This window comes from Cydia strobilella, chromosome 1 (genome assembly GCF_947568885.1).
Source record: "Cydia strobilella chromosome 1, ilCydStro3.1, whole genome shotgun sequence".
Lineage (NCBI taxonomy): Eukaryota > Metazoa > Arthropoda > Insecta > Lepidoptera > Tortricidae > Cydia > Cydia strobilella.
This window is the reverse complement of record NC_086041.1, coordinates 28,820,865-28,841,214: the sequence shown is the minus strand read 5'-3', so window position 1 is coordinate 28,841,214 and position 20,350 is coordinate 28,820,865. Positions and strand designations below refer to the sequence as shown.

The 20,350-nt window shown below is 36.0% G+C and overlaps 2 protein-coding genes across 2 annotated transcripts in view; both read right to left on the bottom strand.

Moving 5' to 3' along the window:
* Positions 1-10,645, bottom strand: part of LOC134744093 (uncharacterized) — a 143,593-nt gene extending 132,948 nt beyond the window's left edge. The window contains exon 1 of the mRNA XM_063677780.1: positions 10,334-10,645. The gene's annotated coding sequence lies outside the window, so the exon portion shown is untranslated. The remainder of the gene's footprint in view (positions 1-10,333) is intronic.
* LOC134743612 (E3 ubiquitin-protein ligase TRIM9) overlaps positions 1-20,350 on the bottom strand; it is a 381,810-nt gene that overhangs the window by 120,328 nt on the left and 241,132 nt on the right. The window lies entirely within an intron of this gene.

The following is a 20,350-nucleotide window of genomic DNA, read 5'->3' as shown; positions in this document are numbered from 1 at the left end:
TGTGATGCACTGGACTTGATTGCGGCATGTAGCCGGCATTGGGTTACGGTGACCGTCGGTTCAAAGCTAACGAGCACGGGGCAGACGTGAACCCGCACTCATTTGCGACGTCGCTCGCTGCCGGTTGATTGGTTAATTGCTTCGTTTAATCAATTGACCGCTTGAGACACGCCGCTCGGTTTAGATGCAGGCACAGTTATTGCTAGCTAACTCGCAATAAATCCTAGTTAGCGGACGGTTTTATTCAATAAATACCTTTGAAGACGACGACTATTTTTATTTTATCAATGTCCAAGCTAATAAAAAGCCGTTAGTAGGGTTGTTATTAATTTAAATTAAAAACCTTCTCGGAACACGTGAGGTATCAGGTGTGCGGTGGTTTTGCATTTTTACATAGTGAGCCAAACACATGCAAGTCAAATACAATTAAACCTTCAACTACACCTTAGTTAACTATAACAGCTTCTTGCTAATTACTCATAAGTCATAACGGCACAAATATCATGAAAATATGTTCGAATTGGCTATGTGCGATTTTGGCGCCCGCAAAGCGGCTATGAGATCCATTAGTTATTCGAGAGTTCATATTCAAGTAATCCCTAAGTAACAAAAAAAAGTTGGAAGTAAGTAAGTATTTTGGTTCTGTCAGCAAAATAGTGTTTAGTTTTTAAGTTTATGAAATGTATATTGTATATGTATGTTAGTCTATAAGGTATTTTTAATATGGGCCTTGTTGCCTGAATCAAATAACAAGTTTAATAAAAATATTCAAGTAATAGTAGTTTATAAGTAATATGAAATATCTTTTTTTTCCACGCAGGACGTTATTATTGCTTTACGGGCCAATTCGAACAATGATCTAAATATCAACTAGATATCCACTAGATATAAAACAGAAACGATAACGAGATATTTAAGAAAGTCGTCAAATTTGACATATCCGCGATTCCGAATGTCCTCTTGAACGATATCTTCAAGATTTGCTTAAGATATAGACGTCCAATGAATATCTAATGGATATCCCAAAACGTCACAATAATTGTAGCGTGAAATGACAATTGGATTCTCGAATCGAACTGCAAAAGATAACTAGTTGAGAACTAAACTATAACGTATCTATTAGATTTCGTATTGTTCTCGTATCACGTTGTTCGAATTGACCGATAACTTTCCCCCATCATACATTTCGCAGATAGCCAAAGCCAATACTTCTGCGTACCTACTAAAGTCTAGGTATGTATAGGAGGGCCGAAACGATCGACCCTGTAGGTGCTTAAATAATAGTAGGTAAATACATTTTGATGCAAGTGCGCAAGGTAGGCTCTGTTCAGAACGCATCTTAAGTGACGTCACGGACGGCCAAGTGCCTCCGAAATTCGAAGATCGGCAATGAACGGACGCGTAACATATAACGTCCGCGGACAGCAGCCAACGGCAATCTTCCAAAATATATTGAACAACAAACTGTACTGTATTTAATTTAAATATAAGTTGTTGTACTGTATTTAATTTAAATATAATTTACAAAATAAATCTTGTAGACAAGTTTAAATAACAAGGCTTCATTGAAGATTCACTTAGGCATCCCTGCATTACCTAGAAAGGAGGCTAGGCTTCAACAGTACCTATGTCAATTTGTACAAGTCTCGGGACTTGTTTTAGAAACCAGGGACGAGTGAGTGACACTTTAGCACTTAAGTATATCAAACGATAATTATGTAAAAATAAAACAAAAATTGCTTCCAAGTATGACACTGCGTAAGTTCAAAATAGTACGAGTAAGTAGGTACGTATTAAAAGTCAGCGCCCATGCTTTTGGGGTGTTGAATGGACAATTGTCAAGCAGGCAGCAACCTACTTTTCCTGTCTCGTCTGAAAATTTATTTTAGGTTAGGAATCATTGTCAAGTCAATCGATTGGTGATTGGATATCTACTCCAATATTCGAGCTTGATACAAATTGCTTTCATCGTATGACAATCAAGGAAAAATAAATGAAGAGAATACAGTTAACACAAAAACTGACAAGAATAGAATAGAAATAGAATAGAATAGAAATAATTTATTCGTTAGCACACACAAATAGAAAGTTATACAGAACAGAGAAACATAAATAAAAGAAAAAGTGCCACGAAATGGTCTCACCTCAGCATGTTGCTGGCGACTTCCAGCGCTGATCTTCCGGTGAGACCATCCGGTGAAACAATCACGACAGGTAACAAGAAAAACAACAAAATTAATATATAATATAACATACAAAAGACAGAAACAAGTTAAAAATACTTATTACAATAGACACTATTATATTACGTACAGCTGTTATATCCGGCCGAACTCAGCTTGGCCGTACATTATGCCTAAGATTATAACTAGCGCCATGCGGCAGATACGCAAACTAAACTAAAATGACAGCTAAGACAGGTCGATTTTATCAGAATATCCAAATTTGACTGCTTAAGCGCTTACAGACAGTCGCAAGAGGGCGAGAACAAAGTTTTTTAAAGTAATGTGCCATGGCAATGCAGAGGGAACGTAATCTACGTGGTAAGTAAAAGCAAAAAACTACAGGCAGCTCGTATCGTGTAAGCAGGTTTCTTGGCTAAGTTGGTGGTTATACTGGTGGTATGTACTGTTTAAGCTTCGTTTTAAAACTATAAATACTTTGCAGGTTCCTCATTGGCGGCGGCACGTTATTGCAACATTTTGTGGCCGTATAGCGATAGCTGCCCGGGAAGGCTGCCGAAGCGTGGCGTGGCGTCAACAATTGAATCCCACAATTACAGCGCTCACGGAGCCTAATTCAAGACAACTTGTTAAAAAGATATGCAGGGGTTTTATACTTCAGAACTCCGAAGAGCAAACAAGCCAAATGAAGTTTACGTCGGTGCTGCATCTTGAGAATCTTATGACTATTAAGAAACGGAGTGACGTGGAGTGATGTGTGTTTGCTCTTGGTTTTTCAATGAGAAAATGAACTGTGCAGCGCATCAATTATCTAAGCTAAGTATACCTCACGCGTCGTATGACGATCCCTATGAGACAGTTCATTTCCCTTGAAGTGCATGGCAGGAACCGGCTCCCGGACTATTTACGTCATTTTAATTTGGAATTTGATTAATTTAAATAAAATCGAAATTCCTTCAACTTAAAACTGACGTATGTCACTTGAAAGATTATATCTTATATTCATATTTCTATGGGTTATACGGAGGACCTGTCACGTTAAATGTTTATAGACATTTTTTTTTTTAAGATTAGCACATTAATTTAAGAAAGTAATAAAAACATATTTCATTAATTAAGAGACTTGCAGAAATTAAATAAATTAATAATGTTTTAATTATTTAATTAATTTCATGATTGGTGCCGTTACTATCTACCTAGGTTGACACGTAGTTACCATGATTCGAGAAAAACTGTACTGTAATGCAATTGTATCTACGAGTTATTTTATTTACACTCCAGGGTTTTTGAATTTCGACCGCTCGATTTCGTGTATTTCGTTCAAGAATATCTCCGCTACTAGTCATTTAAATTCTGCTAATAGAATTGAAAACGAGTGGTCAATACCACTAGATTCCCAATTTCTATCGCTCGTATTTCAAAAATTAGCATTTCGCTGTATTCCACCGATTTTCGAGTGATGGACGAAATCGAGCGATTGAGATTTAAAAATCGCCCCCCAGGAACTGTCATAACGGTCATCATTCGCCGCGATAGGTATAATTATTGGTGACATTTTGGGTGGCTTTAATAAATGCGATCTTACTAACATCAAGCATAACATAATTATTATTATTCACAACGACGGGACTTAATCGCGTAAAATAAGTTTTAAATTTACCTCCGACGTTTCGAGAAGGCGTTGTCCCCGTGGTCGGGAAAAACGTCGGAGGTAAACTTATTTTACGTGATTAAGTCCCGTCGTTGTGAATAATAATGAGTAAAAATCGTGAAAGTTTAAATCAGTGTATGACATAAATTATGCTTAATATACTTCGCCATTTCTTTTTACGCCATGCATATGTCATATTAAGCGCTCTAATCTGGCAAGACGTGTTACATAGCACGTGCAGATAAATATAATTTATTTACAGTGCAATTATTGAAAGTGCAATAAAGAAATGTGGTACATTTCAATTCATTCGTACTATGTTGGGCCCCAACCTCCGCTACTACTATTAATGTATATATTTAAAAGTAGGTAAGTACGTAGGATTTCATTTTCAAATAAAGCAAACAAGTAAGTGGTATGTTAAAATAAACTTAGCATACCTATAGTACAAATTATACAGTGTAGGTAGAAGAGGACAATTTAATGATTGTGGGGCACCGACGTTTTAGTTGAAAGTAGTTTAAAAGTCAACTAAAGCGGAATAAACCGTCCAGTAAAGTGGAAGGTTAGTAATCAAAGGGCTGTTGTAAATTTTGTTTCTTTAGTATGTTGCGAACTTTGTCCATTAACAGTTCCTTCAGCTTTTTTATATGGCGACTTTTGAGGATAACTTTCTCTCAAAGATCTCGTATAAGCAAACTTTACGAAATGATTTCTATTTGATCTCATTTTGTGGTTTAAGAATTTATTATCTCATTAAGAATTTACAAAATTCACTTACATGAGACACACTTATATAAGTAACAACACTTTTACTAGGCTAGGCTTTTTTTTGGGATTTAAGTATTCGCAGCGTACCTACTTATCTCGCTAATCTGGATCGCTCGTAGGAGCGCCATGCACTGCAAGTATTATCAAAATAATACATAAAAATAGAGGTAGGTAAATACATCCCTACTCCTAATCTACTTCCAGACTACATCCATCTTCGGATCTTTTGTGAGTAAACATCCTTGAAACGAATGTCTACCCTGCTTAGATCCCCAACCAACTGGTCTTAGTTGCCCATTTACGTTGAATTAATTCTCTGTGTGAATCTATTATGCCCCGTTCACATCTATTCCAGTAGCATTGAATCCAGCACTAAACTGGATCGAATCGTTTACATTAAATAATTCCAGTCATTTTCATCATCCAGTGAATTTATGGAGACTGTTACCAAAAAAAAAAAACAATACTTTTCACTATTTAACGTTTAATCCAGCACTGGATTGACGGTCTACATTATTCCAGTGGCGATGGATTGGGCGAGCTGGAATCAAAAGTAGATCATCATTCTAGTCACTGGCCTGGACTGGCTTACTGGAATGATTATATTCCAGTGCCGATTCTTTAAAAAAATAGTTTTTACATTAAGGGCACGTTTTTAATAGGCCTATCATCCATAGAGCGTTTTCACATTATCAGATCCGATATCGAATGTCGGATACGACCTCAAAGAAGTAAAATGTAGTAAAGTGCCTGTTCATATCGGTCAAAAGAACACGTTAATGAAAGAAAAAAAAAGGATTTATTGCCGTAGGGTATATAGTTACAGTTAGTCCTACAAGGGCTACAAGTGTTATTCGACATCCGATGTCGGATCGGATAATGTAAAAATGCTCTTACTGCGATGCAATGTCTCACTCACAAATACGTAGATGCAAATAGTAAAGCTGTATGTAATAATTTAAACTGAATAAACTAGCTTGATTAACTAACAAACGAAAAACACCTTAACTTTATCCTTAACTTGTCACTAGAATAAATTAGTGGAGTAAATACCTGGAGAAATGTTTGGAACAGTATGGAGAAATGTATAGAGGTCCGTATGCACTTATTTATTTCTCATCTCAAGCGAATCCGTTGGCTCAATTTTTTCTTTAGTTAAACTGATGTAGTGCCCTAGCCACACGATTGATTCCTGTCTATCCCCCTAAAGGGGAAGAGGAAAAGACTGCTCTGGCGGTCCAGTTTACGCTCTTTTTAGGGTTCCGTACCTCAAAAGGAAAAAACGGAACACTTTCATAGGATCACCTTGTTGTCCGTCCGTCCGTCGGTCTGCCCGTCCGTCTGACTGTCAAGAGCCTTTATCTCGGGAACGCGTGGAGGTATCGATTTGAAATTTAAACCATATACCTACTCAGGTCTAGTCCCTTGACGCTGTGAAAAAATTAAACTTTTAAGTTAACGTAAAAAATATATCGTTTATGCCGCAAAAAACTTATAATTATTTCGACATTTTCAAGGGAATCAAAATTCATATTCATATATACTTCCCGTTGACCTAGAACTATGATATTTGGCAAGTAATATTATCGTCTTACACTACAAGTACAGGGAAAAATCTGAAAACTAAAAATCGGAAAAAAGTCAAGCTGTACGGAACCCTCGGTGGGCGAGTCCGACTCGCACTTGTCCGTTTTTTTTTAAGTCGAGTAAATAGTGACTCAATTATCACATCGTATATATTATATATTGTCAAAAATTGCCCGTTGCAAACAATTAAGGCTCCCTTTATACATTTTTGGCGAGCCATGCTATTAATATACCGGAGGTCTTAATCTCAAATGTTCATAATATAATAACAAAAATTACATTACGAATTTTTGAGATAATTTATTCGATGTCTGGCTGCCTATCTTCGCTCGCACGAGAGCACGTGTATCACATTTCTGTGCCACCACGCATAGCAATCGTATCTGAAGTTTGTACTCATTCAATTAAGTACCTATTTGCTGCAATTTCGCGCAATAAAGGGATATCATAATTATACGAAAGAAAAAGTGACGTAGGTTTCCAGTGCCCATGGAAGAAATGACATAATAGTAAGTACCTAGTTTTTCTACTAAAAAAATCGGTAACTTGCGAGTCTGACTCGCAGTAGTACCAAGGGTTCCGTGAAAACTGTAAACTGGTTAAAAAAACGGACAAGTGCTCGCCAACCGAGGGTCCCGTACAAATATAACGTATTTTTTTTTTCAAATTTATATTTCTCAGGGTTTTCCTTGCATTTGTAGTATAATACAATATTACTTGGGTTTTAGGTGAACGGGAACTACATACACATACATACATTCTGATTCCTTTGAGATTGTCGAAATACAGTGTACAAGTCATTATATGTATTAAAAATAAAAGATACGAGTATCTAATATTGATACGGTTTTAACAGCCAATGGCACTAAAATGACCGACTTGGTATCACATTACACTCACTTTTTGTAGTAGAAGAATTGCGTTGCAAGACTTGCATCTTTTTACATGAAATGTTTTTGATGGGATTTCATCTCTTTTTGTAGGTAGTCTTTCTTTTCTGGTACTACTTCTTATACGTCACCTACCACTTTTCTCAAAGCTCATACTCATACCCATCCCACACTATACTCGTACTCATTACCTATACAATATTCATGCATGGCCAATTGGCCATACCAAACTATACTTATACGTACTCATACAATACTCATACCCAAGTACCCATCCCACACCACACCATTACCTGCACTCATAGGTACCTATACCATATTCATATCCTTACCATACTCATAGCCATACCATACTCATACTATACACATATTCATACTCACACCGTATATCTACTCACAAAAGTAACTTTGGAATAGCATATATTTATATGGCACTACAAACTTACTTATGCAGTTCTTTAATCTTTAAAACGTGACTGATATTGCAATCTTTTAGGTTTTTTATGGCTTGGGTTGGGTATAAATAACGTTATTAAAGAACGAGTATGGATAGACCAAAACCGAGAGCGACTACAATTTCCATTTCTCGATACGGGTATCTATGGCAAATAGTGCAATATATATATGTATATATATACTCAGTACTCTCAATAAGCAATCACTTACGGGACCCGGCTTTTGTAGTCAAACGCACTTTTAACGATAACAATTTACATATGAAGTACCCCTTAAAAGCCAGGTTCGCAGCAAGGCAATGTTTATTTGACGATGCCTAACGTAATTGTGTATATAATGAATGCATGAATAAGAATAGTACCTGCATTATCATCACATCATCACACATTCCCCTTCTTTTTATCTCGGCTTTTGTAATCAAAAGTACATTTAAGTAGGTAGTACGTACCTGAATATGCATATATGTATAGGTACCCATTTTATCAGTTCACTGCATATTAGCAACACGATACAACTAGTGATGTGCTGTTACCATAAATTACTAGAACAGAGAGAATTATCGGGTATTATTCTCGGTAAAATTCTTCGTGCGTCCCTAATCTAATCGAGAAAGTTGTCTACCTATTTTTTTTTTACTGAATAGTGTTTCATTTAGTTACTTTAATATTAACTGAAAATTACAAATACTTCAAACGCTCGGACAAAAGGAACTAGTTTAATACCAAAATTAACGTAAATTAAGGGACCAGTCTGCAAATGTTCTCGGAACATATTTCTAAAAGAATATTTAACTTTTTTCAATTATATAATTGAAATGTAAATTATTGTAAATTTAGATATTGGGTTCACTGTTCACTTCGCCAATCGCCAAAAATTGTATTGCCGATTATCAGTTCTCAACCAGCTTTTCGCATAATTTCATTACGCAGAATGGTCATGTGCCAACTTATCAAAAGATTTTGTTTTACTTCCCAACCTCACAGTTACCAACTGTGCGTTTGGTCTGTGTTTTATAAAGTCACTTTTCAAAATGCCACATTTCGAGTGGTAGAATGGTTTAGTACGCGTAATATTAATTTCGCTGTTTAATGTATTCCAAATGTTTGCAGTTTCGTTTAGTAACTATGTAAAAAGATACGCAAAATTATTAAAAAGTCGATTCTGGCTGTTTGCTCACGGTTGGCCTATCATGCTCCTCCTCGCTTCGCTCGTCGTCGCACCTACCTGTACTCTGTCACGTATAATGATCAGTCTGTCAAGTGCGGATAGTGCAACTGGCAATTACTTCGTCAACATTTACATCGTTCTCCTGTGGTTCTCCTAATCAAGAATTCCTGAGGAAGTAAAAATCTCAGAAATCGAGGTTTAGTTCTCGATATTTTCCTCCTCCAAAACTTAACAAATTGTAACGAAATTTTAGGAACGGAATGAGAAAGAAATTATTTGTCTGACCGTTTTTATTTTTTCGTTTACTGCTGCCAATTTTGTATGCTAGGCCTAGGCGTCTGTTTACGGCGCATTTATTTGGCCGTTTTAGCGCTGTTTGAAATAAACTAGTTTCTTATAAAAACAAGAATATTAAAACAAGCGAAACCAATGTTTTCCCGCGATTCACGGGTTCATAAATAAACTTTAGGATTGCAAAGAAAGTTTTTTATTTAAATAAAAACTTTTAATAAAAAGTATTACGAAATTATCGGTAGCCATCAATTATTTTTTAGGGTTCCGTATCTCAAAAGGAAAAAAATGGAACCCTTATGGTCTGCCCGTCCGTCTGACTGTCAAGAGCCTTTATCTCGGGAACGCGTGGAGGTATCGAGTTGAAATTAAAACCATATACTCAGGTCTACAGTCCCTTGAATCTGTGAAAAACCAAACTTCTAAATTAACGTAAAAAAAGATACGGCAGTTTATGCCGAATAAACGTATATTTCGACACTCTCAAGGGAATCAAAATTTATAGTATAGGGTACTTCCCGTTCACCTAGAACTATGAAATTTGGCGAGTAACATCGTCTTATAATACAAGTACACGGAAAAATCTAAAAACTATTTTGTAAAAAATAAAAATAAAATAAAAAGTAAGTTAAATTTGTACGGAACCCTCAGTGGGCGACTCGGACTCACACTTCCGGTGTTTTCCTTATTTTTTTAATTAGATACTTAAATAGACTTAGGTGACGCGAAAATTAAATGGATTTTGTCGTATCGTATGAAGGTACGGACGGAACCCTCGGACAAGGTCGGACACGTACTACTTGGCCGGTTTTTAGGATAAAGGGACCCACCAGTCCTCCGGACGATATCGGCCTGTCAGTTGGTCGGAACTGTCAAATTTTTGTTCCCACTGACAGGCTGATATCGTCCGGCGGACTGTTAATCGTCGTAATTAATAATCCACACTCCTTAGTAAAAATAGTAATTAATTAGGTGTTGGAACTAAGTAATCCTAATTATACGTTAAATTAAGTAAGAGCGATGATCATATCTACCGAATATACTACACGGCCGTAAAAAACCATGCATGGGACAATCACCATCCAGATCCAGATCCAGACCACCCCGGATTACCTATACTAAAAATCTTTTCTTATAAGTCTTGTAACAATTCTTGTCTAAATTTGTTTCACAATCAAAAGCTGGAATTGAAAACTCTAATACTCTGTATTTCCTAAGAAAACATTTGTAACTTATTATAAAAATAATTGATCACATCATTCAAACATTTAAAAACAGACTTTTTAACTATTTATTTAACACTGTACATCAGAAAAAAAAAATATTGTCAAACTCACCCATTCTGCTTCAATTAAACTCCATCATTCCAAATAGAACTGTGTTCTCTGGTACAAACACACACCACACAGATGGCTGGTAACTAATTTGCATCCAATTTTGTTCAGAGCACTGCACACTTTTTCACGTTGGAAAAGTTCGTGAAAGTTTTGCGAGTAGCGGAGCGTGGGTGCGGCGTGCGGCCGTCGTGCGCGACTCGAGACTCCGTGCCGACTGAGCCCGAGCCGAGCCCGCAGCCCCACACGCCCACCCGGCCCTCCCTCCTGTTGCCTGCTACCCTCCGCATACGGAACTTCAGACGCTAATAAAAACTTATACCCACAAAAAGCCCACGCTGCCCCATATCGGAACGTGTTATCTCGCACAATTTCAACCACAACAATCGCTAAACTTTTGTTAACATACGTGAGGTAAGTAAGCGCAGTTGATGTATTAGGAATTATTTGTAGTTTTATTTTTCAGATTACAATACATAATCATTGCAAAAGCAATTCGCAATTTGGCTCAACTCAATGCAAAATCAGTCAATCAGGAACAAGATCGGTCAACACAACTTACACAACAGTGTTGGACTTATTATTAAGAATTAGAATTAGAATTGTTTATTGCACTCATATTAGTATACAGTTCTTAAAACTATTTAATACAGTTCTACATGAACCCTGTAAGGGTATAGCAATATACTTAACACTAACTTATGACATAACATGCATCATAGGCATAAGCCAATTCCTAAAGACTAGTGTATAATTTATAATGGTCACTCTTGTAACCTTTTTTCAAACTTTTATCGGTGCCGGTAACGTTATTAGTCCATATTATCGTTAAAAAAAATCATTTAATGTGTAGTATGCTTTTTTTACTAGGTAAGTTTTTAATGCATTTTTAAAGTTACTATAATTATTTATTTCTTTTATTTCGTTTGGGATTTTATTATATATTTTTATGGCCATGCCAAAGGGGCCTTTATGGATCATCTGCAAAGTAGAGTTTGGTGTGGCTAGTCTAGTTTTAGGTCGTAGGTTGGCCGATCGCGAGTATTGGGGAAAGAGGTTTTCATTATTCTTTACGAATAGACACACTTCCAGTATGTACATGGAGATTAAGGTCAGGATTCTTAACTTTATGAAGTGAGGTTTGCAGCTTTCCAGTTGATGAATGTTCACAAGGATCCTAACGCAGTGTTTTTGTAATAAAAAAAGATTGTTCACACTTGGACTATTACCCCACAGTATAATTCCATATTGTAACCAAGAGTGAGCATAGGCGTAGTATGCATTTGTGGCTATTTTTATGTCAGTACATTTTTTTAGGTGATATAGTGCGTAAATGAAGCTACTTAATTTGCTACTTATTTTATTTATGTGATCTTTCCAGTTAAGGGCTGAGTCAATGTTAACACCCAAGAATACCGTTGAACTTATTGATTCTATTTTATTATTGTTGTAAGAGTAATTAATGTTTAATGTTCGCTTTTGGAAAGGTTTAAATTGTATAATTTTAGTTTTTTCGTAATTAACTTGTAAGTTGTGGTCGCTGAGCCAGGTTACAACTTCTTTTAGGGTAGAGTTTAGATCACTGTTCAAGTTTTGTTCGTTTTCGCACGATATAACAAAAGAAATATCGTCAGCAAACAAGGTACATGGGCTATTTATTATTTTGGGCAAATCATTTATGTAGATAAGGAATAAAATACACCCAAGGACACTTCCCTGGGGTATCGATTGGTTTACTTTTGTTATTTGTGATTGGACATAGTTTATTGTATCAGTGTTGTGATTGTGATGCTCTATTTCGACATATTGTACACGGTTGCTAATATTAGAGAATAGATACCTAGTATAGAGGGTTATTGTCACTGTTACTCGCTACGCTCGTGGTTCAATTTTATACGTATAATGATTACTACTAAATAAGTTAATAATGATTTATAATGCCTGGCATTTTAGCGCCACTATGGATTCTGCATCACGTTTTGGGTGAGAGGGTGCGTTATCGACCTTCTGCATCCGATAAGGAATTTGTGATTGAGTACGTTTTTCTGATGAGATAAAATTTAGTTTGTGTGCTAGATATACAATATTTTTTATGTTTTATAAATACATATACATTATTATAATTATATTTTGTCAACGAATGCAAAAGCAGTTTCGAAATATTTTTATCATTGTTTCTTTTCACTACGTCAGTTTTCTGCTAAATGAATTATGATAAAAACTATGTGGAGGTTTAAAATAATGAAATGAAAAGATTAGGCGAGGGTGGAATTTTGTATGCGATTATCGAGGTCTAGACGAAAAAAGCAAGTTTTTAACGAGTTAATATTTTATATTCTGCATACAATCAATATTACAATATAGGTACGTAAGAATATCTACATCGCGATTATGCAGCGCCATGACTACAGCGAACGCTTGCAAAATGGCACTCCGGTTTATAATAAATAACTGAAAATATTGGGCCCCTAAAGTATTATGACACAAATTGTCGATTCAATTATAATAATGGGCTCAATAGTTCCGCACTCTGCCCGGCGCTATCGACGTACTCGGAGCTTGTCCATTTACTCGCATACGATGTTCTGCATATAAATAAGCCCCCAATTAAGTCGCTGGCCTTTGAGCGCCACCGAATATGTCAAATAGAAAATGTTATAAATAAACACCGTCTTTATTACCTTTTGGAAGAGCGTTTGTTTCTAAAAACGGATAATATTTTATTTTATCCTTTTTGAAGTCGGTTTTTTTTTGTAAATAGATTTTATTTTTCCATATTTAGTTTTAAGGCATTGTTAGCTTATGAGTGATGAGTGACGCATGAATGAAAAACATAATCATGCTTAACACTAAATTCGAAATCATTCCTGTCACTACACTAAATCCATCCTCCGCCCCGCCTTTGACCCAATCCCTCAACCCTCCGATCACTCAACCTCACAGCACATCAACCCCTGATCACTGAACCCCTCGGCCCGGAACCCTGAACTGAACCACCAACCCTTCAACCGCCATTCCCCGACCCCTCAACCCCAGACCCCTTATCTCCTAACCCTAACCCCAGACCGCGAAACTCCTAACCCCTGATTCCTCAACTCCCAACCCCTCAGTCCTCGACCCATCAACGCACCGCCCCCTCAACCCCCTAACCTCTCAAACCCTGACTCATCAAACCCCAACCCCTCAACTCCAACCTCGGGTGCCGGAGTAATCTACATTTAAAAAGTCATCATAATTATCATCAAAACCATCATCATCCATCAAATTGGCGGTTTTCAAGAGAAAATGCTTAAGTTGCTTAAGAAAAGATCCAAATCACCATACATGCGCTTTTAATAATTGAGGAGTTTCCTCAATTCCTCATGGATTTCATCATCAGAACAGCACCAGATTAATGTGGGACCACCTTGGGGCTCAAATCGGACCACAGGTCTCGGAGTAATTGCATTCTACAATTAAGAAACATCATCATCATCAAAACACTCATCATCATCACTATCAGGTCCACTTGATCAAATTGGTAGTATTCGAGAGAAGTTTGTTACCAAGTTTGATAGAAAATGTAATAATGTAATAATCCCTCTTAGGCATGAAACCTGCCTTAATTTGTATGCCATGATCTTTTTCATATCGGTGAGCAATTAAGAATATTTGTATTATATTGTTGTATTGAAGCCTACAAAATTAAAAAGATTCTGCTCTCAGTGGCGCGGCGTGGCGGCGGCGGCGTGGGCGCTGCCCGCCTGGCGCGCGCTAATCCGTGATCGCTCCCCGAAAATTGTAATTTGTAAGCATTTACACTATGCTAATGAATGATATAATCAGTTTCCTAAGCTATTAAATTAACGTGTTTTATTAAATTTTAATGTTCATTTTTAATTCAATGAATGTATTTACATTGCTGCTATTGACTGAACATTATGAACTGCTTAAGTATATACATAATCACTTTTTATGCCGATGTTTAAGAAAATAAATAAATCGTTGGTTCATACTTTCTTCTCTTTTTGTCTACCTAAATAATTAATACGATTATAATAAGCCCAAAGCATTGTCATTTATTCCCACTATTGTTATTTACTTCGCATCACGCTTCTCCTTCCTGACCTTGCTTTGCTTTATTCCAATGTATAGTACTTGGCTAATAAAAACTAATAAATTCAAAGTAACTATAGTTGGTTAAGCAAATCTTGTCAGTACTGTAGAAAAAGGCGGCAAATTTTAAAAATGTGCATACAATTTGCGACGGGATATAATCCCATAAAAAAATTGAATTTCGCACCTTTTTCTACTGACAAAAAAAAAATTAGGAATTATTTTTATTTAAAGTGACTACATTTGTAAACAAAAAACTTAAATGTCCTCTTCGGGTTCACCGGTAGATGTAGAACTGAAAAAAAAAATCGTTTTGAGAAGTACTCGTACCATTTCAATACCACAAAATCACCGACCACACACAAGATTTGCTTGACCAACTTTAAGTATACGAGTGTATTTTGCCTACGGAAATCTAAATTACACAGACCGAATCCCAGGCTGGCGGAGCCACGGGCACACCTAGCTAATAATATTACATTGAATTTTATGATATTAGAATTATAAAATATAATTACTATTAATTCACTTATGTATTCAACTATTTATGTATGTATATTTCGGCATGACGGATGGCAGCCTATCGCAAAATGGTAAATAATATTAATTGAAATATTCCATTAATTCGTTTCGAAAGCCTTATTAACTTTATTAAAATCATCAGCATCGCTTGTTTCAAAAAGCAATCAGGATGAATTAGCAGAACTATTAAAACATAAAGCAACCGGGCAATAAAATTAACTCAAATATTTATATAACAATGTAAAATAAATGTATGAGCTCATTTCCGAGACGGGCGATATATGGCCCCTCGTTCGATCAAGTTTTTATCATGACAAAGGCAATTCCCATCAAAATGCACGAATTTGGGGCTTGAAGCGTGAAGCTGACCACCGCTGTGCACACTGCACATAGTGCAGGTTATACACACACGCCACATTACCGCTCTACCCTCTACCCCAATAATTGCATTTTAAGAGTCCCCGGCAAGGTCGATTCATTCATACATACGTAGTTTTTACGCTCTCATTTTAAACCGACTAGCTAGATTTATCTTAAACTTAGTACTTACAAAATAGGATAAGGTATATCTAGGTCTGAAATTAGTTTATGTAGCTTCAGATACCATAGTAAAAAAAATACAGCTAATTTAATTAAGTTTTTTATACAAAACTTGTTTTTGCTCTATTTCGATTGTTTTATATGTATACTAGCTACATAAACTAATTTCAGACCTAGATATACCTCATATCATTGTACAAGTTTTATCACAATCCAACACGTAATTTTAAAATGAGAAGGGAACTCCGTTATTAAATCAAATTTACAATCGGGTCTATCGCGAATTTATTTTTCACCTCACCATTTCGAATAAGCCTACTTTCGTCACTCCCTGCACAATAGTTATTTGTGCAACAAGAGAGGAAAGTTGGTTTTTCTTGCGAGTGTTTATTTTGAGTCCCGATAAAGCGAGATTCTATAATTGTATAACTTTGCTCTCGTGTTGCACATATAATTTTTCCAGTGTTTTTGTAGTGAGAACATAATAAAGGTTAAAATGTACTTCGAATTACACAAAATAATACAGAAACAAAAAAAAATACGAATTTGTAATAGAACTATGAAGTGGCAGTTCATGGCTTTCACTAAATTAAAAAGCTACTTTGTTTCACTCCCTGGTGTGAGGAAAGTCGCACTTTCCTCACTCCAGGGAGTGACGAAAGTAGGCTTGTTCGAGCTGCTGAGGTGAAAATAACAATTGTTATCTTTATGAACTCCGTTTAAATGGGAAGGTGAAATTCGGCCGAGGTTGCCGGAGACTTAAAATATACTCCCAGGTTATGTTGCATAACATGTTTGCGTAGATACTACATGTTCCCCTGTTACCTTAAACGGTAAAACAATTCAGGCAAGATGAAAACTTTGCCATTATTCTACGTTAATAGAACCTTTTTCGTTTTCTTCTTCTTTGTCGTCACACTCTTATCAGAGCGGTCGTGGTCGTCATATCATGTTGCATTTTACGTCAAAAATGTGATAGTTACGTAGAAAGTGGCGCCCTCATTTAATTTCTACTATTTTATGTCGCACTGTACCTATACGTACTACATTCCAGATAACATTAGACTCTAGAGCACAGAAGATGACAAGGTCAGGGATTCGAAACCTTTTCTGTGATATATTTTACCCACAGACCAACCCTTTCTTTTCTGTGATTTTACCTCTTGTCTGCGTGATTGAAATAAATGCCCATAATACATTTCATTTTTCTAGTACCTACTAATAACCTCTGAGCTAAACCGAGGACGGACAGATAGACGGAACGACTCTAACTATAAGGTTTCCTAAATGGCTATGGAGCCCTACAAAAGTTTTTTTTATTAACAATCACGTCGTTTAATTTTTTGCAACCGGTTACTTACCTCTGTCTCTTTAGGTGTTTCATAATTCATAATACGGAAACTTATTTATTGTAAACTACAGTTACATTTTTGTATTATTCACAACTTAGGATTTAGTTAAGAATTAGATCTGGATTAGATATGGATCTATCAAAAGTGACTTTCTGGTTAAATAATTGTCACTTTTGAAATAGACAGATTAATCACACGGACAGATCAGATCCAAATCTAATCCAGATCTAATTCTTAACTTATTATTAAAATCAGAATCGCAACAAACTCCCACATCCTCGCATGCAACTTTCCATAAAATTGGCATTAAATGATGGGTGAGGGTGGGAGGTGTAATAATAATAGCAGAGCACAGCCGTCGCGTGCGGCGCGCGCGCCGGCCGGCGCACAGGCCGCGGCCAGGTGAGCGCGCACCATCTGCTGGTCGGCTCGAACACCCGCGCGCATATTGTCCTATTGCACTGGAAGGGCTTTCAACTATATTCGCAGTACCTATACTGTCTTGCCTGTCTTGCATTGGTACTCCGCAGATAACCAGCTCCATTTTGCCTAGACCTGCTGTGCATATATTTTGATTAATGGAGACATAGCAGCATAACTATTATTAAAGTTTCATCATCATCATCATGTCAGCCGATAGACGTCCACTGCTGGATATAGGCCTCCCCCGAGGCTCGCCACTCCGACCGATCCTGTGCCGCTCGCAACCACCGATTATTAAAGTTTACATAGTTGTATATGTTTATATTTTATATTATTCTTTACATACATACGACCTTATGGAGTATAATTGCCAGAGTGATGACGATTTTACAGTTACTTTCAGTGCTTTAAAGTATGCCACAAAATCTGTATCCGATGATTCCGATGGACTGTGGACAGTTTTCTTAGTTTTTTAATTTATTAAATTGCAATTAGCCACCAATTAGCAAACCATACACATTTAAAGCAAATTCTGATTCCGATCTTAATTTCGTAGGAGTACAATTAACATTCACTTCATTTTTCGTCGGTATTTTCGTAGGAATTCATATTTAATAACAAAATCAACAACGCACAATAAATCCAATAAAATTGAATTACAAAATGAGAATTTTTCAAATTTGTCTCCAAAACGATTACAAAAATACCTAAGCTTTTTTCTGTTGCGGTTCGAGTATACATTTTTACCGCTAATATTTATATGAAATATTTTACATGTCTATTTGTAGTTAAATTTGCAATTCAAAATTATTGGAATTTGTTAATAATGTTTTATTTATTTATTTTTTTGCAAAATATATTAAATATCGTTTATTGTTTTTTTAATAGGCGTATTGGCAGGATGTAATTCCGAACCAAAAAGCAAATATTGCTCATAGTTTTTTTCTAAATGGCTAAATGCCATAATGCTGTGTCACAAATATACGTAAAATGGAAATTAAAAAGAGATTTGCCGGCCTAGGCCTGCAACCTGCAACGGCTGCAACTTTGTATGAATTTTCATTAACGACCTCTCGTCTAGCCGCGCCCGAGACGTGATACTTCCCAGCCTAATATGAAGAATACGGTACATATTTCTCAAACATGCAATCAATATTGCATTGCATGTTTGAGAAATATGTACCGTAAAATCTATAGTCCAAAACTCCCAACTATGGTCCAAAATTAACTGTAATTTTTACTGCCTTAAAAGTGATCAAAAATATTTAAACAGTTTAACCGGTACAAGTGCAAAAACTAAAATATATGTAAAGGATAAATTTAATCATTCATTTAAATTATTTTTCAAGTGATTTTATTAGATATTTAAGCCGTTTATGTTTTAGTATTTTTGATCATTTTCAAGGCAGAAGAAAGGGTGAAACACACACACACACATCGATTTATATATTGTCGATATTTGTATGGGAGAGTCAATTTTTTTTTCCCCCATTTCGGTATTGGTTCCATAGTAAAAGTAGTTCAATATTACCTACATATTCACCCCGTAAATTATTGCAGCTGACTATAAAAAAACATCCTGTATTTATACTATTGTTATTACTATTGAACTCTTAACAAAATTTTGGTGGTAACTACTGGAAAAAAAATCCCACCTGTTACCAGTGGTAAATACTGGGAACAATAACTCCCAGTAGTTACCAGTGGTAAAAGGTGGGAAAAAATTCCCAGTAGTTACCACTGGTAACAACTTTGTGGTAACTAGTGGGAATAACCTGAAACGTGATACTTTGAAGTATACTTCAACGCGCTACTTATAACGCACGTAATGACGACATTTCATTGTATGTGTGAGAAAATGTATTTTACAGTACATATGGTGCTAGTTACCGCCCCAGTGCGGTAACTAGCACCAAAGATAGATATAACTCCGTAATAGATGGATACAGTCTAAGGAAAAAACGTGCCTCGAAAATCACGAAAATTTGATTCTCGATCAGATGGCGCCACTAGCTTTGGCCTACTCTCGTATAGAGGGCGTTGACGGTTTCGTTTTTTATTTATAATTTTAACGCATATTCGTTAAAAAACATGGGTCAAAAATCATATAAAAATAATTAATGCAAATAAAAAAAACATTTATCCATATTTAAATACATTTTAACGTATTTTTATAAATCTTCATTTTTAGTTTTAAAGTATGTCGATAGATGGCAGTGAATTTACAGTTGTTACAAAATTTACTATGACAGTACCGCTCTATCTTATTATATCCTCTTTGCTAGCACTATACGCCGTGCGTATGTTGAAAATTTAAAGGACCATAATATTATATACTGTAAAACGTTGTACAATTCACGTGCGAAAAGGTAATTCGCAACTCGTGTGAATTCAAAAACACTAACTTCGGTCGTGTTTTTAATTTATCACCACTCGTTGCGAATTTTCTACTTTTCGCACTTGTATCGTAATGTACTAACCTAAGTAAACTAAATATATATACCTAATAAGCTTCTTATGTAACTTGATTTTTGTCACTTTGTCTCATCTAGAACAAGCTTTTATATCTACCAACAAAACTCGTACTCATGCGATTAGTAACAGTGACCATTCGTATCATATCAGAATCACATTTCGTCTAAATATTTACATAAGTAATATTTGCATCTCTTTCTCTCAACCAATAAAATCATGTCATATGATAGATAGGTACTTATATTCTATTTTAGAAAGTGCAATATTTTATGTACAGTCGAAGGCAAAAACATCGATCCAGACAAATGGCTCAAAAATATGTGAACACGACTTTATTGTCTAAGGTGTAATAGCGTATACACATATTTTTGAAACATTGGGAATGTATATATATTTATGCCCTTGACTGTACCTACGAATGCAGATTTTTTAATGAAAGAATTTATGTCGGTGAAATCATTAAGATGGGTCCCTACATTTGTGTAACAGCAAGTTGGTTCCGTAGACGGCGACCGAGGCGGTCCCATCTTTTCCTTTCCTTAAGCAACGACAAAAATTCAATTGAAATTGCGCTTTCTGCCTCCCAGTTACTTAATTCTTTCTCTCGGTGAAA